Raw genomic sequence first — 25301 nt, 5'->3', positions numbered from 1 at the left:
TGTTTTTAACACATATCGAATAAAATCAGAGCCGGATATATCTAACGCCTATAACGACAGCTTTTCAGAACGCAATCCTGAGGTCTGTCTCGCGCCAAGACGAACGGTGAAAAGACCAGACCTTCAGTTCCAAGACGTCTTGTTCGGCCTCAGATCTAGCTAGACACCCCATTCCAACTCTCACTGCCTACTGACATCTAGTGGAAGGCGTATGCAGTGCATGTAGACCCATAGAAATTAATAAACTGACCCTGGAACAGAGCCCTCGATTTCAGATTTCTCACTTCCTAACAGGAAGTTTGCTGCAAAATGAGTTCTGTTTTACTCACAGATATAATTCAAACGGTTTTAGAAACTAGAGTGTTTTCTATCCAATAGTAATAATAATATGCATATTGTACGAGCAAGAATTGAGTACGAGGCAGTTTAATTTGGGAACGATTTTTTACAAAGTGAAAACAGCGCCCCCATATTGACAAAAGGTTAAGTCACTAGCTCTTTACGCCTGGTGCGACTATTTGTTCAAAGCCCTGCAAATACGCCAGTCGTCGGGCTTGAACTCAATTGCCCGAGCAACTACTTTGAGTGGAAAAATACACCGGTCGATCGGTCGGCCCGATTTGAAGTCAAATGCCTGAGCAAAAAGTGTCGGCGGTGTCATCTGTCGATTTCTCTTGAAACAAGATATACCGGGCTCTGCCAGAAGCAAAGCCCTTCCAAAAATACTTTGAACTCGTAAGTGTTCCTCTCCACGGAAGTCTTTAGTAAAAGGCGAAAGGCTTGTGCGTAATGAAGAGAAACCAGAGTCGTATGGAAGTCAGAGGTCGGGGCCCGAGACACACTGTGCACTACTAGGCTGGGATCTCGCGGGTGGGTGGTCACCCAACCCACTCTACCAACTTTTCCAGGGCTGTGGGTAAAAAGACACACAGACAGACACACTCACTCACTCACTCTATCCTGACCAACGTTTTTTTTTTTTTTAAGTAAAATGGCGGGAAACGGGGGAACCCATGAAGAGCGCTTCGCCCTACTTTCACTTTGGATGTTTTTTTCCTTTCCTTCTCTTCTTCTGCCAGCTGTTTACATAGCTTTGTGTATTTTCTTTCCTTGACAACGGGAGAAATGTGTTGCACCGTTCCGATGCGTGGAGCGGACGGAGCAAGCCCCATCTCCGAATCCCTGTTCGAAAAATCCATTTAATATGTAGTCCCCCGATGGGGGACGTATCAGATATTAAACTGATAAGAACATTTTTTTTTTTTTTTTTTTTTTATTACAAAAATTTACAATTTACTGTGACATTCTTTTTCCATCAACACTTTTCCATTTTTATACAAGTTTTACACTTCCCCAAATTCCCTTACAAAAGTCTTCCCCGTGCACGTATTTGTCCATTTCAATCACATTTCTTAACTTCCATAAAAACAAATAGAAGGCATCTGCTGGTACCGTTTTGTCTTTCTCCTTTTTAATACAAACATTCCCTTTTTCCCACAGTACCAGCTTCCCCAAACTAATAATACCCCACACGGCTCTGAACTGTTCCTTTGGCAGTGTTAGGATCTCCTCTCCATACACTATATTCTTACCATTCAAAACGATCTTGTTACAGACCATGTTAATAACGGGTGCGCACTTTCCCCAGAAATCTCTTGCAAAACCACACTCCCAGAATACATGCATTACAGTTTCACTTTTTTTGCACCTGGGGCACTCTGCGTTCACTGCGCAGTTGTGCCTATACATCCTCTCCTTTACGGCCAACCTATTTAAAGCACACAGCCATCCCAAATCCTTGCACTCGTTATCCATCCATTTTGGTTGTATCCCCTCCCAATTAACTACTTTCAGATCAGCCTCATATCTCTGCTCCCAGTTTTTCCTTATAATTTCATACATTTTCCTGTGGTCCAATAAGACCTCTCTTTCAATTTCCTTTGTGTATTTTCAGAAATGATATGGCCTGTGCGTAATACTTAGGTTTAACCTCTGCATTCGGAACCCTGTTGTCCCAAGGTAACATCCCTCTTAAAGTGGACCCGAACCACAACCTGACAAAAAAAAAATGATTTATGTTGTATTCCTTTCAACAAGGTTTTACACATCTGATTGAGGAAAAGACAATCCAGTTTCACCGACAGACATGGGATGTCCCTCCCTCCCTTTGATACTTTCCCATACATCATCTCTCTCTTTACACTTTCGTATGAGCCGCCCCATATAAATGAAAATATCAACCTTGTCACAACGATTTTGCTCCTGGCATTGATTGGAAACACCATTAAGATTAAGGTTGGTAATATATCTGTTTATATTACCATAATCTTTCCGCTGATCGTTAACCTTCTGCTTTTCCACATATTGAGTTTTACCTTTACTTTTTCAATCTTTCCTTCCCAATTCTCCTTTATCCCGTCCTCTTGAAAGAAATACACCCCTAATATTTTTAGCCCATCTTTACAGACAATTATGCCTCCCTTGCCCTCTGTTCTCCCTTCCCAGGCATCGCAGTACTTCCCCAAATTAACTTTTGACCCCACTGCTTCTCCATAAGTTTTCAACAGTACGATCGCCCTATCTATCGCTCGGTCAGAACATAGAAACAAAGTGGTGTCGTCTGCATACTGGGCAATTTTAACCCTTTCTCCGTTACTCCCTGGGATATGCACCCCGTCTATACCTGTATCATTCCTCATCAAATTCGCTAGCGGTTCAGCAAATAACACGTACAGTAGTGGTGACAATGGGCACCCCTGTCTCACCCCACCTTCTTGTAGTACCGGTTTGCTGAGAAACCCGTTGATTTGTACTCTACTGTATGCCTTATTGTACATTGTCTTAACCCAATTAACCAAAGTTGTACCACAATTCATTCTTTCTAGAATTGAGAACAGGAAGCCATGACTGACCCTGTCGAACGCCTTCTCCTGATCGACATTCAACACACACAACGGTAGGTTTCTGTCCTTGGCCCGAACGATCACATCTCTGGTTAACTGTAGGTTGTATGTTGCAGACCTATTCATAATCCCGCATGTCTGGTCCTCATTAACCAAGCTAGGCATCACCTCTTTCAGCCTATTATTTATTACTTTCCCAAAAATGTTATTGTCCACATTTAGCAAGGTAATGGGCCTCCAATTTTTTAAAAGCTCTTTTTCTCCCTTGTAAATTAAGCTTATTACGCCGGACCTCATAGATTCCGGCATCATCCCCTCGACCAAGATCTCTTTGTACACCTCCAGTAAATCCTCACCCAGGATACCCCAGAAACAACAATAAAATTCTTTTGGTAATCCGTCACTCCCAGGTGTTTTATCGGCCTTCAGAGATTTCATTGCCTCCTCTATTTCCTTTTTGGATACCTCCCTTTCTAAATGTGTCCTTTCTTCATTGTTTAGTTTTTTGCTTATACTATTTAATAATTCCTCCATTCTTGCTTTATCCACTTCTCTCTTCTTAAACAAAGCTTGGTAAAACTCCTGAGCGTGCGTCATTAAATCTTCTTTTTTTGTAACTTTCCCCCTACCTGTTTCTAATTTGGTAATTACAGACTTTCTTTGTTTTTCTTTAATACTCTGGAAGAAAAAAAACTTTGAACATTTTTCATCTTGTTCTTTTTCTGTTATTTTGGCCAAAAACGTAAAGTTCTTGACCTTTGTTTCAATGTTGTTTTCTGTATTCCTCCCCACACACCTGCTTACCCTCATTTATTTCAGCATGTATGGCCTGTAATTCATCTTGCAGTTCTTTCTCAAGATGCCTTTCTTCCTGTTTTTTCCTTTTGCTATAAATTTGACAAAAATACTTTATTTTGATTTTTACCGCCTCCCACCATTCAGCTGTTTTTAAATGACGATTTCATATCCCTCCATGAATTATAAAAAGACGCAAACTCGGCTCTAAATTCCGCACCTTCGTGTTTAACTTCCAAAATCCTCTTCCTATCTCCACCCCTTTAATTTCACAAGAAACCCCAATTGTGTCATGATCTGAAAACCAATTTGGATATATGGAGAAACTCAAGCTTTGGGTGGTCTTGGATACAAACAGATAGTCTAATATTTTGCTTGCTCCTCTTGAGTTTCTCCATGTATGCCCTATACCATTCTTATTATGTCTCCTATATGTGTCTGCCAAATTGTAATCACACAAAACTCCTTCTTCCCATAACGAACTGCATTCCGTCCATTTCTTTCCCGACAAACCGGATTGTGTTCAAAAGTCGCGCCGCAGGGGCCGACGTAAAGTCTCCCGTCGCCATCACCTTCTCTTTCCTTTCGCTGATCAAACTGCGGTCATGCCACACACTTGATTTTAGCCAAAAGGCCGAGAAGCGATAACCCACAAATGGACCCCTGCACCCACCGGGCACCCGGGGGTCTCGGCAGACTTTGGCGGTTTGGCAAAAGGTGGCTCCTCCTCCCCACCCAACCTTTCCCTGGCGACAGACAGACAGACATGCGGGTGTTTTTTTTTTTTAAGTCGCCAATGCGTCTTTAAGTCACTAGCTCTTTGAACTCAATTGCCCTTAGCGACTACTTGGAGTGGAAAAATACACCGGTCAGTCCGATTGAAGTCAAACGCATGAGCAAAAAGTCTCGGCGGTGGGCGTCATCATCTCTGTCAATTTCTCTTGAAACAAGATATACCGGGCTCTGCCAGAAGCAAAGCCCTTCCAAAAATACGTTGAACTCGAATGTTCCTCTCCACGGAAGTCTTTAGTAAAAGGCGAAAGGCTTGTGCGTAATGAAGAGAAACCAGAGGTAGGGGCCCGAGACACACTCTGTGCACTCTAGGCCGGGATCTCGCGGGTGGGTGGTCACCCAACCCACTCTGCCAACTTTTCGAGGGCTGTGTGTGGGTAAAAAGTCAGACTCACTCACTCACTATCCTGACCAACGTTTATTTTAAGTAAAATGGCGGGAAACGGGGGAACCCACGAAGAGTACTTCGCCCTACTTTCACTTTGGATGTTTCTTTTTCTTCCTTTCCTTCTGCTGCTAGCTAGCTAGCTGTTTAGATAGCTTTGTGTCTTTTTTTGTCCTTGACAACCGGAGAAATGTGTTGCACCGTTCCCGGAGGTACTGCAATACCGGGTCGATGCGTGGAGCGGACGGAGCAAGCCCCATTTCCGACTCCCTGTTCGAAAAATCCATTTAATATGTAGTCCCCCGATGGGGGACGTATCAGATATTAAACTGATGAGAACAGATTTTTTTTAGAAAAAATAATTTATTACATTCAATACCGTTCAATACAAAAACCATAATTTTCAATCAAAATCAAAAATCGGCATTTTAATTTTAAACAAAACTATAATCCCCAAAACAAAAACTCGGGGGAGCATCTTCCCTCCCGTCATCCTACAAACTACCTTTCCCTATCTCCTCGTCCCTAATCTATCCTCTTACAAATCTAATTTAATCCCAGCCCTAAACCCCCTTTCCACCTCTCCCGAGCAGCATTCTGCCCCCACTTCATCTCCTCCCTCTTCATCCTCCCCCTCAAATCTCCTCCCACCCTCCTCACTATCCCGTCCACCACCCAATCTCTCCCTGTCTTAACCATGTTCTGCCTGGCTTCCCACAGCCCCCGCTTAAAGAGACTCATGAGAAGCAAGAGCAGAAACCTGTCCCTATCCGTTCCTCTAGCTCTCCCTACACCTCTCTCTAACCTTGCCCACGTCAATACAAAATCCCCTCTAACCATCCCTAACAAAACCCGTGCCCTAGCCCATACTACTCCGGCAAAGGCACAGTCCCAAAAGGCATGACGCACAGTCTCCTCCCTGCCACAAGAGGATCTTGGACAGGTGGGGGATCGCGCCAAACTATGCCGGTACATAATAGAACGCACCGGCAAGCACTTGTGGAGGCTCAACCAATTCAGGTCCTTGAGCCTGTTGTCCAGGCCCCGCGCCTGCACTCCCTCCCAGACCACTTCCGAGATACCCACTACAGGCGCCGGACTCCCTGCCCGTCTGACCTCCTCGTACAGGTGCCTGTGGTCTAAACCTACTCGGGCAACTTCAACCTCGGGGTGCGCACACACCCACTTGGCCGCATGACCAAAGTGCCACGGCAGCTGTTCCGCCCGAGGACCCGTGTTAGACCACACCATTACGCTTCTCGCCTGATACGAGAAGAACACCCGCAGGAGGTAACCGGACGGGTGTATCACTGGATGAGCAAGCTCTGTCAACAAAAAAGAAACAAAAATTGCATCCAGCTTGAGGGGGAGATGCGGTACCCCCCTACCTCCCTCCCCGATGGGACAGAGCATGCGTGTCCTGGCGACACACTCGTATCTGCCACCCCACATGAACTGAAACACAAGCCTCACTAGAGGCCTCCTCAGACAAGCCGGCAATGGGTAGATGTACGCCAAATACAAAAGAGACGGCAATACATCCACCTTGAGAACCAGGACTTTGCCTATAAAGGACAAAGACCTAGCCCTCCACATCGCTAGCTTCCTCTGTACCACTGATACCCATGTTCCAGTTCAGCGTCGCTGTGCCGGAGGTCTCAAAATGGACCCCGAGAATCCTCAGAGCCCCGTTACAGAGAGATAACCTCCGGGCACATCCGTCCTACCGCGCCATCTTCCGAAAAACTTGACGGAAGACTTTTCGTGATTCAGAACAGCTCCCGACGCTCGGGTGAAGTCCCCAATTATGGCAAGGGACCTTGTCAGGCACGAGTCCTTGCAAAGCAGCAAGGAAGTGTCGTCGGCGTACTGCGTCATCTTAACACGCAGCCCGCCACTTCCAGGGATCAACAAGCCCTCCACCCCTGTGTCTGCCCTTATGGCAGCCCCCAGAGGCTCCATGTACAGAACGAAGAGGAGAGCCGAGAGCGGGCACCCCTGCCTGACCCCAGACGAGATGTCAAAAACGTCACCCAAGTGACTGTTTACGCTTACTCGGCACCCCGCTCCGACATATAAAGTACGGATCCATCCTATAAACTTCCCCCCTAATCTTATCTACCTAATACCCTGAATAGAAATGATCTATTCACGCGATCAAAGGCTTTCGCCTGATCTAGCGCTGCTACCATTAAAGGCAGACCTCTATCTTCAACCCAAGCGATGGAGTCCCTGATCAACTGTAGGTTCCATCTAATAGACCGTCCCTCTACCCCGCACGTCTGATCCTCGTGGACGACGTAGGGAAGGGCTGTGCGCAAACGGTCCGCTAAGACCTTTGCAAGCAGCTTATAATCTACACACAGCATGGTCAATGGCCGCCAGTTGCCAAGGTCTGTTGCGTCCCCCTTCTTGTAAAGAAGTGACAGCACACCGACTACCATTGATCCCCCCGGGACACCCGTCTCGAGGATGGCCTTCAAGACTTCTAGTACCACCGGTCCAAGTATACCCCAAAACTTGAGGTAAAACTCGGCCGGTAGCCCATCCATCCCAGGCACCTTCCCTTTTCCCATCCTCCTGAGGGCGCTCTCAACCTCTTCGAGGGAGATCTGAGCCTCCATCGCTTCTCTAACGTCCTCCGGCAATCGCCGGGACAAGTGTTCTAAAAACACATTTCCCTGCTCTACATCTACATCCCTTTCTTTTAAAAACCCTCGGAAATGGTCAGTTGTCACCCTGACCATTTTCTTTGGTTTACTCACTACACTCCCATTTTCTTCCCTAACCCCATACATTATCTTCCTACTCTGTCTGTTCTTAACTGACTTAAAGAACATGGCGGAACAAGTCTCGTTGTGTTCTAAAAAGCCACTATGTGCACGCTCCAGGAAAGCTCGAGCCTTCTGCTCCTGCAGCTCCCTGAGCTGCGCCTTCAGGGCTGTGGATCTCTCCCAGTCAAAAGACCCGCCGAGGTTGCCTGCCTCGTACTCGAGTTCGATTAACCTTTGGATACGATCCACCTCCCTCCTTTCCTCCCTTTTTTTCCTCTTATTATATCCTATAATAAAGGCCCTAATCCTTACCTTTACTATATCCCACCACTCTAACACCCCCTCGCACATGGACCGGAGACCTTCAAGCCTCCGAAACACCCCTGTAACGGCATTGACAAAAGCTTGCTCATCCAGTAGATCCCGATCTAATTTCCAGTACCCCCTACCGAAGAGGCAGACTGGCGACCCCACCTGCAGGAGCACCCCGTCGTGATCTGTAAAGAAAACAGGCACCAACCGCCCAGACAACTGACCCAAAGACCTGGATACAAAAATATAGTCGAGCCTCCGCGCAACCCCCCTGGAGTTGCGCCATGTAGGACTGGCCATTGTCGGAGTAGTGTGCAGGCCACCAACAACCAGACCATGGCAAGCCATTAGCCCGGTGATGGCCCCTGCACTACTATCCCCTCCTACCCCTAAATCTATATTAAGATCTCCCCCTATCACCAAGTGCCTATTTGTAACACACAGGGGCGTCAGACAGTCCACCATCTCCCTCCTGTCTGCCGCCACCTGTGGCCCATACACCACCACTAACCTATACCTACTAGCCCTAAACGTGATATCTACCCCCAAAACCCTCCCCTGCATCACAACAAACGTGCCCTCTAATTTCACTTCCCTATTCCCAAACAAAATCCCCACCCCCGTTGAATGAACCCCACCTATACCCCAAACTGACTCCCCCTTATCCCACTCCCTCCTAAACCTATCAACATCCCCTCCATCCCTTAGGTGAACCTCCTGTAAAAAACAAACATCAAAACCCACCCCTTCCAAAAAACTAAAAACCGCCCTCCTCTTAACAAAGTCCCTCAAACCCCTTACATTTAAACTAAACAAATTAACAGAAATATTCATTAATAAAACAACACCTCAACCAAAAAACCAAACCAACAAAAAACAGACTCACCCGACGCTCCCCTGCTCCATCTCATCCTGCAGGGACGTCCTCTCCTCTACTGACGCCCCCCCGTCCTCCTCCATCTCTCTAACCCAGGATGCAGGCAGTGTGTTAGGCATTGGAGTGCCCTGCATCCTGGGTTCCCCACCATCACCCTCCAACCCTCCCTCCCTGTAGGCTGCTGGGCTGAGAGTAGGGGATCCCATCTCCCCAAACAGGATTTGAGATCCCCCCCCCAGACAAACAGCCCTGAGCCCCAAAACTGGTTTCACCCTCCGCCATAGGATGAGGGGCTGAGGAAAACAGCGTGACCAAAGTACTCTTCTCCCCATCACTCGCTTAGCCCCCACCTCCCCTTCCCAACCCCCCTCCTTCTCACTTCCTGTCGAGCTCCCCCTCCTCTTCCCTTTCTTCTATGATGTACGAGGTAACTGGGAGACACCACCCCCCTTCCCCGCTAGCTCCTCCACCATTGCTTCCAGGAAGCTCGACAGGCTATCCCCCACCCCTGCACCCCCTCTCCCCCCTCCTCCCCCTCTCCCCCTCCTCCGCCCTCCACAGGCCCCGCCACCGGCAACTCCTCCACCACCTCTCCCTCCACTGTTGCTCTCTTTTGTTCTTCCACTCCCTTTCTTCCTTTCGCCTCCTTTCCTTCTTCTGCTCCCGGGTCTTCGCTTTCCCTCTCTCCTCCAGCTGTCACTCCTTTCTCCTTTCCCTCTGGGCCCGCGCTCTGGGCCTGAGATGGCCTTCCTTCCCCTCCTCTTCTTCCCCCATCCCCTGCTCTTGCTCCCCCTCCAACCGCCGACGCGTATGACCGCTGACGAGCCGGGCAATCCCGCCACAGGTGCTCTTTAGATCCACACCCGTGGCAAGCCTTCGGCTCGTCACAGTCCTTGGCCTCGTGCTCGCCGGATCCAGAAAATCTGCACCTTCTAGTGCTGCACGAGGCCAGGATGTGTCCATAGGCCATACAGCGCCTGCAAAATGGGGGCTGACGTACATAGTACAATGTCCCCCTGTCAGCCCCCAGGGAGAACATAGCTGGGGGATGAAGGTACCCACCCAGTCCTTTAGGGTCCTCTCTGAGGAGGGCCTGAAAGCCTTTCCTGCCATTCCAGAATCCCAAAGAATCCTTGAGGTGCCTTACTGAGGAGACATTATCCATTTATCTCCCCAGAAAGGCCCTCACCTCCTCGTCCTTGACGTAGGGGTTATACATATTCACCGTCACAACCCGGAAATTGTTTCTAGCCAAGCTCTTCACCAAATAATGGCACATCGGCCTCGTATCACTCAACGCTCTCACTTTTTTAAGTATCTCCTCATGCTTACTCTCTGTGTAGAACGCTACATCAAAAGTTCCATCCAAAGAATTACCTTGAAGGCAAAATACATCCTTTACAGTCAGTTTAAGCACCCCAATCAGGATTGTTCTCCCAAATACCTCTCGTCCAAATGGTTCTTCATCCTTCTCATTCCATGAAAACCGTATGGTATTGGCCAGCCCGATCCCTGGGACCGAACCACTCGATGAACTCCTCGCCATCTCCGCAAGGAGAACGACGTTCTCCTCCAGACAAAAAGAAAAACCAAAAACTTTCTAGATTTGATTAATGTAAACCAAAAAACTTTTTACCGCCCTCCTACTTCGACCTTCTGACTCAGCGAGCTCTGGGGCACCTCGGTACCAAGCTTGATCTGAGCCAAAAGGCCGAGAAGCGATAACCCACAAATGGACCCCTGCACCCGCCGGGCACCCGGGGGTCTCGGCAGACTTTGGCGGTTTGGCAAAAGGTGGCTCCTCCTCCTCTCCCCCCCACCCCCCCACCCACCCAACCCCCCACCCAACCTTTCCCTGACGACAGACAGGCGGGTGTTTTTTTTTTTAAGTCGCCAATGCGTCTTTAAGTCACTAGCTCTTTACGCCTAGTGCGACGACTATTTGTTCAAAGCCCGGCAAATACGCCAGTCGTCGGGCTTGAACTCAATTGCCCTTAGCGACTACTTTGAGTGGAAAAATACACCGGTCCGATTCTAAGTCAAACGCATGAGCAAAAAGTCTCTGCGGCGGCGGCGGCATCATCATCTCTGTCACTTTCTCTTGAAACAAGCTATACCGAGCTCTGCCAGGAGCAAAGCCCTTCCAAAAATACTTTGAACTCATAAGTGTTCCTCTCCACGGAAGTCTTTAGTAAAAGGCGAAAGGCTTGTGCGTAATGAAGAGAAACCAGAGTCGTATGGAAGTCAGAGGTCGGGGCCCGAGACACACTCTGTGCACTCTAGGCCGAGAACTCGCGGGTGGTCACCCAACCCACTCTGCCAACTTTTCCAGGGCTGTGTGTGGGTAAAAAGTCACAGACAGACCGACAGACTAACTCACTCACTCACTCACTATCCTGACCAACGTTTTTTTCCCACCACTAAAATGGTGGGAAACGGGAGAACCCACGACGAGTGCTTCGCCCTACTTTCACTTTGGATGTTTCTTTTTCTTCCTTTCCTTCTGCTGCTAGCTAGCTAGCTGTTTAGATAGCTTTGTGTCTTTTTTTCCTTGACAACGGGAGAAATGTGTTGCACCGTTCCCGGAGGTACTGCAATACCGGGTCGATGCGTGGAGCGGACGGAGCAAGCCCCATTTCCGACTCCCTGTTCGAAAAATCCATTTAATATGTAGTCCCCCGACGGGGGACGTATCAGATATTAAACTGATAAGAACAGATTTTTTTTCTTTTGGAAAAGTTTTATTGACACATTTCCTTTAAAAAACAGCTCATACATTTTTTACATCATTTCATACACATAAAAACGGCAATAAGGCATAAAACACAGCATTTGAAAGTTACATTTAAATTTGTTAAAAAGTACATGTTAAAAACAATGAAAACATCCTTGAATAAAAGTACTTTTCTTGTAAAAACATCAAATCTGTAAAAGCCATTTAAAATGTGTTCTAATGATTTAACAAAGGTAAAACGTTTTTAAGACATGAAAAACATGTTAAAAAGCTGTCTTCGGTCCTTTGTACAGGAGCGGGGTGAGTCCTTATCAAACTCGCCTCATCCTGCTCCTCTGGATAAACTACCGTCCCATCCTTCGGGGCCCAGAGGAGATCCCTCCCCTAGGCGCATCGCCCTAGGCGCCGCAGCGCTGTCAGGCCGTGGCCGCCGGGACCTAGGGTGTTGTGGGGGACCCTTCGTCTGGGGTCGAGGCCCCCTTCCTTCCGTACCACCCCAGGGCTTCCGTGGCTACCACGGCCACTGCCTGGGGCGTGGTCTCTACACTTTTAGCTACCAGCAGGTTAAGGGAGGACCACAGGGTGTCCTTCAGGCACGTGAGGGTGGGCCAGAGCTTGGTGAAGGCCTTCGATGGAATAGGCCTTCGGCCCACCCCATACAGCACGAGCTGAGGCATTAGGTCCTCCCCTGCTGGCAGACACGGGGTGATCAGGGGGCCTGCTTCCTTCCACAGGTCCCTGGCGGCTCTGCACTCCCAGAGCAGGTGCCTCACCGACTCCTCTTGGCCGCAGCCTGGTCGGGGGCACGCGGATGTCCTCGCCATGCCCCGTGAGTGCATAACGGCCCTGACCGGGAGGATCTCGTGGGCAGGTCCCGATGCCGATTCATGAGAGCAGGATGGGCCACGTTACGCCAAACTGTTGTGGGCTCGCCTATAGCAAGCCCGCGTGCTGGACACACTGGTTCCCGATCCTGCACAAGAGAGAGAAGAGAGCGGTGTTTAGTTAAAACCGTGACTGCTTCTTTTTCCAGTTTAAAATGTCTTAAAAATTTCTGGAGCTGGGCGTAGTGAGTGGGGAGCAGGAAAGAGACTGGGGCTCGCAGGTCGACTGGGATCAGCCCCAGAGTCCTGAGGTAAGATCCCAGCCAGAACCGTGCGAGGGCCTGGGTCTTGTTGTTGACCGGGGAGGTGGCAAGAGTCAGATGTAACGCTGTGTAGCGGCTGCGCAGGAACAAGTAGAGGTCAGGCAAGCCTTTCCCCCCCTTGGACCTGGGCCTCTTGACCACCTCCCTCCTCAGCCTCTCCCACTTGCTTCCCCACAGGAAGTAAAAGAGCATCCGCTCCAGGGCTAAAATACTCCTTCGTGGGGGGATAAAAACAGAACTGATTAATAAAAGCACAGGTAAAATCACAGCTTTAATGATTAAAACCTTGCCCTCAAAAGTCAGCTGTCGTAGTCCCCAAAAACCCAGTCTCTGTCTTACTGTCCCCAGGATCCCACTCCAGTTACCGCTCCCTCCTCCCTCCCGGTCAAACTTTACCCCCAGTACCCTTATGTCCGTCGTTTTGACTGTCAGAGGTAGTCTGGTCAAGTCTGGGTCTGCCCACGGTCCGAAAAATTTGGCCTCTGTCTTGTCTCTATTGTCACAAGCCGGCTCATAGCCTGTGACAAAAATGAGGGGACACGAACAACAGGTATAGGCCAATTTAAAAGTGTTCTTTATTATAAACAAACTATTAACTTAAACTAAGAAAAAGGAATGAGGTGTGGAAGTATCATGATGTAAGGTCTATGTAAAGTGCATGGATGCGTGAATATGTGTGTGAGAACATGACTGAGTGAAAACTATGCAAAACTACAAAGGAACAAACAAATCATGAGCATACCTGGAGGAGCAGAGAGAGAGAGAGAGGTGATTAGTGAAGTAGTTTTATACCCTGAGCCCAGGTGGCTCCAATCACTAACGACCCTCCTCTGCCTGCAGGAGGAACCGCCCCTGCACTGCAGAGGAGGAGCCGTGACATCTATTCAGTCTCGCCCCAGAGGCTCGTCCGTACCAGTCAGTCCTGTCCAGGGTCCTGTCGACGGATAAAAGGTCGGTACATAAAATGTTGACGTCGTCCATGTAAAAAACGCACTTGGCGGTCATCCCCCCCACTCCCCGGGATACCCACCCCACTGATCCGTTGGTCTCTTCTCAAGACCTGTGCCAGTGGTTCAATGCAGGCCACGAACAGAAGAGGAGATAATGGACAGCCCTGACGGACGCCGCAGTGTACTCCCACTGTTTTTGACAGATGCCCATTTACGAGGATTTTGCTGGTGATGTCCCCGTACAGCAGTCCCACCCAAGCTAAAAACCTGTCCGGGAAACCCATTTTTTGCAGTACCTTAGAGGTACTGGTGCGAGACCCGATCAAAGGCTTTTTCAAAATCTAAATTTAGGACTACAAGCCGCATGTTTCTGTCTCTCGCATAACAGATGGCATCTCGGATCAGTATCAGGCTGTCCGTGATCTTCCTTCCGGGAACGGCACAGGTTTGGTCCGGGTGGATCACCTCCCCTAAAACAGAAGACATTCTGAGTGTTAAAACCTTAGTAAAAAGTTTACAATCAAAGTTTAAAAGGGTAATCGGTCTCCAGTTCTTCAGGTCAGTCCTGTCGTTTTTCTTATATAAAAGAGTCACGATCCCCACTCTAAAACTGTCATGTAGTCTGTCCAGATGTTCAAAGTCAGTAAAAACAGTCAGAAGTTCGTCGGCTAAAACATCCCAAAAGGTCAGATAAAACTCCAAAGGGAGGCCGTCCTCCCCCGGTGATTTACCCCTCTTAAAATGTTTCAGTCCTTGGTCAATTTCTGTCCTCGTCATGTCTTTTGTCAGGTCGTCTGTGTTGGGTAAGGTCTTGTCAATGTATGTTAAAAGGTCCCCCATCATTTCTTCACATACTTCTTTTTCCCCAAACAGTTCCCCGTAAAAAACCTCGACCACTTCCTTTATTCCTTCTGTGTCTGTTTTTAAAACCCCATCCTTGTTTTTTAACCCTGTTATTGTCCTACCCTTACTAACTATTTTCTTAAAAAAGTACCTGGTGCACTTCTCCCCCTCTTCTAATTCCCTTTCTTTACTTCTTAAAATAACCCCCTTACTTTTCTGTTCTGCTAAAAATGCCATTTCCTTCTTTACTTCTTTAATTTCTTGGTTAAAATCAAGGCCCTGTTGGCATAAATTAAAATACCTTTCCAGTCGCTTTTGCAGTCCCACCATGCGTCTATCTTTTTCTCTGCTTTTTTCCTTTCCTATCTTTCCAAAGAAGGTCCTCGTCCTTCCCTTCACCATTTCCCACCACTGTGCTCGTGTGTCAAAGAAGTCCTGTAGCGTCTGCCACTGGCTGAACTGCTCCCGGTACTGACTAACTACTCTATCATCTTCTAAAGGGGAGCAGTTCAATTTCCAGGGCCCTCTTCCCACAGTCACACCCGAAGTTAGTGAAAGGGTGCACGTCAGCATTACGTGATCTGAGAAGAAAGCAGGGGTTATTCTAGCATCAGTTGGGGGACAGTCCCGGGTAAACAGATAATCAATGCGAGAGGCTCTGGTGCCGTCACCACTGGTCCAGGTGAAGGGTGCAGGGTTTTAAAACAGTCAGTCAGTTTAAAATCCATGCACAGCCCTTGCAATAAAACACTTGACCTGTCTACCTTAAAATCCTCTCCTGCCCCTCTCCTGTCTGCTCTACTTAAAACACAATTAAAATCCCCACCCACCACTAGAGGGTCCCTCCCTAGCATGTGGGACTGCAGGTCTTCTAAAAGTGCGCACCGGTCATGTTTGTCATTAAAACCATACACATTTAGCATATTAAAATCCCTCCCCATAAAAGTACAATTGGCTAAAAGAGCACGCCCGCCTACCACCACCGTGTTCCCCCTCACCACCACCTGTGGGGTCTTGATTAAAATGGCAACACCGTCGTTTTTGTTAAAATTGGAACCACTCCAAATGGAGGGCCCGTGCTGCCACTTATCCTCCCATTTCCTGTAAGAAGATAAAAAGGGTTGACCACACTCCTGTAATAAAAACACATCAGAGTTAAACCTTTCTAAAAAGGATAAAACCGACTGTGCTCTTGTTGCTGTTTTTACACTCCTAACATTTATTGTGGTGATTTTAAAAGCCATAAAAGGGGTGAGTAAAAACAGTGCTAAAAGAAAAGAAGGCATTGAAACAGTTAAAAGGGGGTTACTTTTCTTGTGATTTCTCTCTCTCCTTCCGGGGTAAAGGGGGTTGGAAGGGAGAGGAGGTTAAAACAGGACTTAAAAAGGAGACTTGATTGGGGGAGTTGGAGGGGAAGGTTCTGGGTTCTTCCTCCCCCTGGGAGCTCTCCCATTCCAACTTTCCCTTTTTCTCATCACCCTGTTCGGGATCGGAGAGCACCTCAGCGTTTCTTTTACGTGGGGGGAGGTGTTCCTCCAGAATCTATCCCCCTTCTCCCATGTCTCCTGACTCAGTCTCCATGGTGCTTTCTGACACCGTCCCTATGTCTGACCCACTTGGGGAGCTTTTACTAAAAATCTCTCCAGAGCCGTCTCTCTCGGCCCTTTCCCCTTCAGGGGTCACATTAGTCTGGGGCAGGGGGGTTGGGGTGGGGAGGGTTTTGTCCTCTCCTCCCACTTCATCCACCACTGTACCTTCCGCGCCCTCCACTACAGCCACCACCTCCACAACTGTCTCCTCCACCACCACCACCGGCTCCACAACCACCGCCGCCTCCTCAACTGTCTCCTCCATCACCACCACCGGCTCCACCACTGTCTCCTCCACCACTACCTCGGCAACTGCCGTTCCAGCCCTCTGGCGCTCGGAAGCCCGGTCCACGGCCGCCACCTCCCTCCTTTCGGCCCTGACCTTATTGGCCCAGGAGGAGGGGCAGCCGCGGATGAGGTGGGACCGCTCGCCACAGAGGTTGCACGACCTTCCGTTCGTGCATTCCTCGTAGCGGTGGCCCACCTCCCGGCACTTCATGCAGATGACCTTTTTACAGGCGTCTGCAAGGTGGCCATGTTCACCACACTTACGGCACAGCTTGGGCTGGTCCTGGTAGTGAACATGGCCCCTGTTCTCTCCGAGGACTATGGTGGATGGGATGGCTTTCAACCCACCATAGCCCCCAGGGTCCTCCCTCTGCTGGACAGTGACCCTCCAGGCCCCTGTCCAGATCCCATCGGGATCTTTCACCTGGACCAGGGGCCCCTTCACATTGCAGTACCTGCCCAGCCATACTGCAACGTCCTCCTGATAAGAACAGATACTGATAAGAACAGATTTTTTTTTTTATTATTACCTTCAAAACCAACAAAAATATTCCAATCTTAAAAATAATTATAAAATGATATATCTCTCTAACCATCAACAAAAATTTATACTCAAAAACCTACTAAACAATATCCAAAACCAAAACTAACAATCAGGGAAGCATCTTCCCTCCCCCTCTCACCTACAAAATACCCCTAAACACCCCACTCCCAATCAAAAAATTCACTCAGGTCCTTCTCCCGACCCCTGCCTCACCCTCACATCCATCTCATCACCCAGACTACTGACCGGGGACCCCACGTCCCCATACAGGTAGCCTGTCCCTCCCTCCATCTCCCACCCCAGTGCCAACACCGGGAGGTCCAGCTCCTCCAGGGGTGCGAAAGAAGATGAAGGAGCGGGAGCCCACGAAGGCCCCGCCACCTCCCCCCCTCTCTCACCACCTCTCTTCCTCCCGCTTTCTAAAGGTTCCACCTTTTTCTTCTTCTTTTTCTTTTGCAACGTCACCACGGGGTTTTTCTTCTCCCCTGCCCTATCCTCCTCCTCGTACAACCCCTTCTCCCTCATCTTCTCTCCAAATTCTTTCTCATATTTTTCCTGCTCCCTCTTAAATTTCCCTTCCCCCATCTCCCAAACCTCCTTCTGGAACTCTAAAAACACCCGGTCACATTCCCCTTCCCCCCATCCCTTCAGCGGCCCTCTTTCCTTCGCCATTTCTAACATTTTCCCAAAGATTATTATTTTTCCCTCCTCCACCTTCCTCTCTACTGTCCTATCTAGTTTCTCCACTCCCCCCTCCTCCTCTATCCCCTTCTCCTTCCTTTCCTCTCCTTTTGCCTCCTTCCCCTCCTCCCCCTCTGTCCCGACCACCTCTCCCTCCGTCCCGACCACCTCGCCTTCCATCTCAACCACCTCTACTTCTGTCCCGGCCACCTTTCCTTCTGTCCCGGCCCTTCCATCCTTCTCCCCAGACAAACCCTTCTCCCTAATCTCCTTCTCAAACACCATCAATACCCTCTCAAATTCCCCTGCCCTCCAGCACTTCACCGGCCCCTTCACCCTTATCCTCTCCTTCAACATCCCGAGGAGTATCTGATTCTGTCCCATGTCCAACTCCTCCACTTCTGCTTCCTTCCCCTCCTCTCCCTCTGTCTCGACCACCTCTCCTTCTGTCCCGGCCACCTCTCCTTCTGTCCCGGCCCTCTCCTCTTCTTTTTCTTCTCTCTCTCCTTCCTTCGGTGCAGTCTTCCCGCCTGTGCCACCTCCTTCTTCCTGCTCCTCTCCTCTTCTACCGCCATCCCCCGCTCTCGCTCCCCCCCCCAGCTGCAGACGCGTATGACCTCTGCCTAGCCGGGCAGTCTCGCCACAGGTGTGCCACCGAGCCACACCCGTGGCACGCCTTAGGCTCACTACAATCCTTCGCCTCGTGCTCTACAGACCCACAAAATCTGCACCTCCTTGTGCTACACGAGGCGAAGATGTGGCCATAGGCCATACATCGCCTGCAAAACGGGGGCTGACGTGCATAAAACAACGTCCCCCTGTCAGCCCCCAGGGAGAACATTGCCGGAGGATGGAGGTAACCACCCTGTCCATTTGGGTCCTCCCTGAGGAGGGCCTGAAATCCTCTCTTCCCTGTCCAGAAATCCAAGGAGTCTCTGAGGAGCCTAGCTGAGGATACCCTGTCCATAAACCTCCCCAGAAATGCCCTCACCTCCTCGTCCTTTACATGAGGATTGTACATTGTCACCGTCACCAGCCTGAAACTGTTCTTCGCCAAGCTCGTAAATTCATACATGCACATCGGCCTCTCTTCTTTCAGTTCCTTCACCCTCTTCATGATTTCATCATGCTTCTTTTCAGTATAAAATGTTACGTCATGCGCTCTCTATCGGGTTATCCTGAAAACAGAGGACATCCCCCACCGTCAACTTCAGGGCTCCCATCAGTATTGTTCTTGCAAAAGTATCTCTCCCGACTTGCTCAACCTCCTTATGCCTCCATGCAAAACGCACCGTGTTGGCCAATCCAATCCCCGGAATCCCCCTTTTCTCCATATTTTCCATACCAACTATCTTCCAAAATGCAGAACACCAAAAAACAATAAACTTTCCTCCCTCCGGGCTTCCTTCGACCTTCTGACTCAGCGGGCTTTGGGGCACCTCGGTACCGAGCTTGATCTGAGCCAAAAGGCCGAGAAGCGATAACCCACAAATGGACCCCTGCACCTGCCGGGCACCCGGGGGTCTCGGCAGACTTTGGCGATTTGGCAAAAGGTGGCTCCTCCTCCTCCCCCCCCCACCCCTTCCCTGGCGACAGACAGGCGGGTGTTTTTTTTAAGTCGCCAATGTGTCTTGAAGTCACTAGCTGTTTACGCCTAGTGCGACGACTATTTGTTCAAAGCCCGGCAAATACGCCAGTCGTCGGGCTTGAACTCAATTGCCCTTAGCGACTACTTTGAGTGGAAAAATACACCGGTCCGATTCTAAGTCAAACGCATGAGCAAAAAGTCTCTGCGGCGGAGGCGTCATCATCTCTGTCACTTTCTCTTGAAACAAGATATAGCGGGCTCTGCCAGAAGCAAAGCCCTTCCAAAATTACGTGAGTGTTCCTCTCCACGGAAGTCTTTAGTAAAAGGTGAGAGGCTTGTGCGTAATGAAGAGAAACCAGAGTCGTATGGAAGTCAGAGGTCGGGGCCCGAGACACACTCTGTGCACTCTAGGCCGGGACCTCGCGGGTGGTCACCCAACCCACTCTGCCAGTGGGTAAAAAGTCACAGACAGACACAGACACAGACAGACAGACAGACACTCACTCACTATCCTGACCAACATTCTTTTTTTTTATTTATTTTTTTTAAGTAAAATGGCGGGAAACGGGGGAACCCACGAAGAGCGCTTCGCCCTACTTTCACTTTGGATGTTTCTTCCTTTCCTTCTGCTGCTAGCTAGCTAGCTGTTTAGATAGCTTTGTGTCTTTTTTTTGTCCTTGACAACGGGAGAAATGTGTTGCACCGTTCCCGGAGGTACTGCAATACCGGGTCGATGCGTGGAGCGGACGGAGCAAGCCCCATTTCCGACTCCCTGTTCGAAAAATCCATTTAATATGTAGTCCCCCGATGGGGGACGTATCAGATATTAAACTGATAAGAACAGATTTTTTCTTTTGGAAAAAGTTTTATTGACACATTTCCTTTTAAAAACAGCTCATACATTTTTTACATCATTTATACACATAAAAACGGCAATAAGGCGTAAAAACACAGCATTTGAAAGTTACATTTAAATTGGGTAAAAAGTACATGTTGTTAAAAGCAATGAAAACAACCATGAATAAAAGTACTTTCCTTGTAAAAACATCAAATCTGTAAAAGCCATTTAAAATGTGTACTAATGATTTAAACAAGGTAAAACGTTTTTAAGACATGAAAAACATGTTAAAAAGTCACTTTGTTAAAAAGCTGTCTTCGGTCCTTTGTACAGGAGCGGGGTGAGTCCTTATCAAACTCGCCTCATCCTGCTCCTCTGGATAAACTACCGTCCCGTCCTTCGGGGCCCAGAGGAGATCCCTCCCCTAGGCGCCGCAGCGCTGTCAGGCCGTGGCCGCTGGGACCTAGGGTGTTGTGGGGGACCCTTCGTCTCGGGTCGAGGCCCCCTTCCTTCCGTACCACCCCAGGGCTTCCGTGGCTATCATGGCCACTGCCTGGGGGGTGGTCTCTACGCTTTTTGCTACCAGCAGGTTACGGGAGGACCACAGGGCGTCCTTCAGGCACGTGAGGGTGGGCCAGAGCTTGGTGAAGGCCTTCGATGGAATAGGCCTTTGGCCCACCCCATACAGCACGAGCTGAGGCGTTAGATCCTCCCCTGCTGGCAGACACGGGGTGATCAGGGGGCCTGCTTCCTTCCACAGGTCCCTGGCGGCTCTGTACTCATAGAGCAGGTGCCTCACCGACTCCTCTTGGCCGCAGCCTGGTCGGGGGCACGCGGATGTCCTTGCCATGCCCCGTGAGTGCATAACGGCCCTGACCGGGAGGATCTCGTGGGCGACCATCCAGGACAGGTCCCGGTGCCGATTCAGGAGAGCAGGATGGGCCACGTTACGCCAAACCGTTGTAGGCTCGCCTATAGCAAGCCCGCGTACTGGACACACTGGTTCCCGATCCTGCACAAGAGAGAGAAGAGAGCGGTGTTTAGTTAAAACCGTGACTGCTTCTTTTTCCAGTTTAAAATGTCTTAAAAACTTCTGGAGCTGGATGTAGTGTGTGGGTAGCAGGAAAGAGACTGGGGCTCGCAGGTCTACTGGGATCAGCCTCAGGGTCCTGAGGTAAGATCCTAGCCAGAACCGTGCGAGGGCCTGGGTCTTGTTGTTGACCGGGGAGGTGGCAAGAGTGAGATGTAACGCTGTATAGCGGCTGCCCAGGAACAAGTAGAGGTCAGGCAAGCCTTTCCCCCCCTTGGACCTGGGCCTCTTGACCACCTCCCTCAGCCTCTCCCACTTGCTTCCCCACAGAAAGTAAAAGAGCATCCGCACCAGGGCTAAAATACTCCGTGGGGGGATAAAAACAGAACTGATTAACCTCTAACACCTCCCAAACCCGGATCCGGGAGCACCCCCCACCACCCCCCACTGACTAGCATAGCTAGCATAGCGTCACAAGTAAATAGTAGCATCTAAATATCATTAAATCACAAGTCCAAGACACCAAATGAAAGATACAGATCTTGTGAATAAAGCCATCATTTCTGATTTTTAAAATGTTTTACAGGGAAGACACAATATGTAAATCTATTAGCTAACCACGTTAGCAAAAGACACCATTTTTCTTACTCCACTATTTTTTCACTCCATCACCAGCTATCACCAATTTGACCAAATAAAGATATAAATAGCCACTAACCAAGAAAAAACTTCATCAGATGACAGTCTGATAACATATTTATTGTATAGCATAGGTTTTGTTAGAAAAATGTGCATATTTCAGGTATAAATCATAGTTTGCCATTGCAGCCACCATCACAAATCTCCCCAAAGCGACTAGAATTACTACAGAGAGCAACGTGTATTACCTAATTACTAATCATAAAACATTTCTTAAAAATACACAGCTCACAGCAATGGAAAGACACAGATCTTGTGAATTCAGACAATATTTCAGATTTTCTAAGTGTTTTACAGCGAAAACACAATAAATCGTTATATTAGCATACCACATGTGCAAACGTTACCCGAGCATTGATTCAAGGCAAAAAGAGCGATTGCATTATCACCACCAAAATGTATTAATTTTTTCACTAACCTTCTCAGAATTCTTCCGATGACACTCCTGTAACATCATATTACAACATACATATAGAGTTTGTTCGAAAATGTGCATATTTAGCCACAAAAAACCGTGGTTATACAATGAGAATAGTAGCAAAACTGGCCTGAAAATGTCGGGCGCCATATTGGACAGTGATCTAGTCTAATGAATAAATATTCATAAACTTGACAAAAAAATACAGGGTGGACAGCTATTGAAAGACAATTTAGTTCTTAATGCAATCGCTGAATTACATTTTTTAAATTATCCTTACTGTGCAATACCGGGTGCGCCAAAGCGAAGCTACCCCAAAGAAAATGGCGGAATATGCGTTTAACATTTTTCTACAGAACAACGATTTATCATCATAAATAGTTCTTACTATGAGCTGATCTTCCATCAGAATCTTGGGCAATGTATCCTTTCTCCGGTCTAATCGTCTTTTGGTCGAAAGATGTCCTCTTGTCCCGTCGAAATGGCCACTAACGTTCGGCATCTACAGGAAAAGTGTCCAACTCTTCAAAGTGCGTCACAAAGAAATGCCTCAAAATCGCACTAAACGGATATAAATTGCTATAAAACGGTTTAAATTAACTACCTTATGATGTTTTTAACACCTATAACGAGTAAAAACATGACCGGCGATATATTACTGGCTAAACCAAAGCTTGGAAAGAGGCCAGTCCGACGTCCATCGTGCGTCGAGCGCATTGAAGAAAAGAAAGCTCCTTCCGCCTTTCTGTCTTTTATAAAGTCCCTGATTGCGCAATCGACTCCATTCAAATTGTCACCACTTACTGACATCTAGAGGAAGGCGTAGGCAGTGTTTGTAGCCCCATAGGATTCACAGGGACATTAAAACTGACCTGGGACCAGAGGCCAAGATTTCTGAAATCTCACTCCCTGTCAGGAAAAGTGCTGTAGAATGAGTTCTGTTCCACTCAGAGACATAATTCCAACGGTTATAGAAACTAGAGAATGTTTTCTATCCAATAATAACAATAATATGCATATTGTACGAGCAAGAATTGAGTACTAGAAAGTTTAATTTGGAGACGAATATATGCTAAGTCGAAACAGCACCCCAATATATTCGCAAGAAGTTAATAAAAGCACAGGTAAAATCACAGCTTTAATGATTAAAACCTTGCCCTCAAAAGTCAGCTGTCGTAGTCCCCAAAAACCCAGTCTCTGTCTTACTGTCCCCAGGATCCCACTCCAGTTGCCGCTCCCTCCTCCCTCCCGGTCAAACTTTACCCCCAGTACCCTTATGTCCGTCGTTTTGACCGTCAGTGGTAGTCTGGTCAAGTCTGGGTCTTGTCTGTCTTGTCTCTGTTCAGTCTCGCCCCAGAGGCTCGTCCGTACCAGTCGGTCCTGTCCAGGGTCCTGTCGACGGATAAAAGGTCGGTACATAAAATGTTGACGTCGTCCATGTAAAAAACGCACTTGGCGGTCATCCCCCCACTCCCCGGGATACCCACCCCACTGATCCGTTGGTCCCTTCTCAAGACCTGTGCCAGTGGTTCAATGCAGGCCACGAACAGAAGAGGAGATAATGGACAGCCCTGACGGACGCCGCAGTGTACTCCCACTGCTTTTGACAGATGCCCATTTACAAGGATTTTGCTGGTGATGTCCCCGTACAGCAGTCCCACCCAAGCTAAAAACCTGTCCGGAAAACCCATTTTTTGCAGTACCTTAAAGAGGTACTGGTGCGAGACCCGATCAAAGGCTTTTTCAAAATCTAAATTTAGGACTACAAGCCGCATGTTTCTGTCTCTCGCATAACAGATGGCATCTCGGATCAGTATCAGGCTGTCCGTGATCTTCCTTCCGGGAACGGCACAGGTTTGGTCCGGGTGGATCACCTCCCCTAAAACAGAAGACATTCTGAGTGTTAAAACCTTAGTAAAAAGTTTACAATCAAAGTTTAAAAGGGTAATCGGTCTCCAGTTCTTCAGGTCAGTCCTGTCGTTTTTCTTATATAAAAGAGTCACGATCCCCACTCTAAAACTGTCATGTAGTCTGTCCAGATGTTCAAAGTCAGTAAAAACAGTCAGAAGTTCGTCGGCTAAAACATCCCAAAAGGTCAGATAAAACTCCAAAGGGAGGCCGTCCTCCCCCGGTGATTTACCCCTTTTAAAACGTTTCAGTCCTTGATCAATTTCTGTCCTCGTCAGGTCTTTTGTCAGGTCGTCTGTGTTGGGTAAGGTCTTGTCAATGTATGTTAAAAGGTCCCCCATTGTTTCGTCACATACTTCTTTTACCCCAAACAGTTCCCCGTAAAAATCCTCGACCACTTCCTTTATTCCTTCTGTGTCTGTTTTTAAAACCCCATCCTTGTTTTTTAACCCTGTTATTGTCCTACCCTTACTAACTATTTTCTTAAAAAAGTACCTGGTGCACTTCTCCCCCTCTTCTAATTCCCTTTCTTTACTTCTTAAAATAACCCCCTTGCTTTTCTGTTCTGCTAAAAATGCCATTTCCTTCTTTACTTCTTGGATTTCTTGGTTAAAATCAAGGCCCTGTTGGCATAAATTAAAATACCTTTCCAGTCGCTTTTGCAGTCCCACCATGCGTCTGTCTTTTTCTCTGCTTTTTTTCTTTCCTATCTCTCTAAAGAAGGTCCTCGTCCTTCCCTTCACCATTTCCCACCACTGTGCTCGTGTGTCAAAGAAGTCCTGTAGCGTCTGCCACTGGCTGAACTGCTCCCGGTACTGACTAACTACTCTATCATCTTCTAAAAGGGAACAGTTCAATTTCCAGGGCCCTCTTCCCACAGTCACACCCGAAGTTAGTAAAAGGGTGCACGTCAGCATTACGTGATCTGAGAAGAAAGCAGGGGTTATTCTAGCATCAGTTGGGGGACAGTCCCGGATAAACAGATAATCAATGCGAGAGGCTCTGGTGCCATCACCACTGGTCCAGGTGAAGCCCTCCTCTCTTGGATGCAGGGTTTTAAAACAGTCAGTCAGTTTGAAATCCCTGCACAGCCCTTGCAATAAAACACTTGACCTGTCTACCTTAAAATCCTCTCCTGCCCCTCTCCTGTCTGCTCTACTTAAAACACAATTAAAATCCCCACCCACCACTAGAGGATCCCTCCCT

At 48.3% G+C, this 25301-nt stretch overlaps 3 non-coding genes and 5 pseudogenes across 3 annotated transcripts; all 8 read right to left on the bottom strand.

Annotated features, from left to right (window-relative positions):
• Positions 1–692: 692 nt before the first annotated feature.
• On the bottom strand, positions 693–809 carry LOC120066846. Its single transcript, XR_005478828.1, has one exon. It is a non-coding gene; the product is annotated as a U5 spliceosomal RNA (small nuclear RNA).
• Positions 810–1125: 316 nt separating this feature from the next.
• Positions 1126–1290, bottom strand: LOC120066806 (annotated as a pseudogene).
• Positions 1291–4657: 3367 nt separating this feature from the next.
• Positions 4658–4772, bottom strand: LOC120066849. Its single transcript, XR_005478831.1, has one exon. It is a non-coding gene; the product is annotated as a U5 spliceosomal RNA (small nuclear RNA).
• Positions 4773–5065: 293 nt separating this feature from the next.
• Positions 5066–5238, bottom strand: LOC120066924 (annotated as a pseudogene).
• Positions 5239–10957: 5719 nt separating this feature from the next.
• LOC120066840 lies at positions 10958–11074 on the bottom strand. The gene has a single exon (XR_005478822.1). It is a non-coding gene; the product is annotated as a U5 spliceosomal RNA (small nuclear RNA).
• A 330-nt stretch (positions 11075–11404) lies between these two features.
• On the bottom strand, positions 11405–11581 carry LOC120066920 (annotated as a pseudogene).
• Positions 11582–19458: 7877 nt separating this feature from the next.
• On the bottom strand, positions 19459–19566 carry LOC120066856 (annotated as a pseudogene).
• A 328-nt stretch (positions 19567–19894) lies between these two features.
• On the bottom strand, positions 19895–20070 carry LOC120066913 (annotated as a pseudogene).
• Positions 20071–25301: the final 5231 nt, after the last annotated feature.

This window comes from Salvelinus namaycush, chromosome 21, assembly GCF_016432855.1.
Source record: "Salvelinus namaycush isolate Seneca chromosome 21, SaNama_1.0, whole genome shotgun sequence".
Classification (NCBI taxonomy): Eukaryota; Metazoa; Chordata; class Actinopteri; order Salmoniformes; family Salmonidae; genus Salvelinus; species Salvelinus namaycush.
The sequence above is the reverse complement of the archived record's forward strand: the minus strand, read 5'-3'. Positions and strand labels throughout refer to the sequence as shown.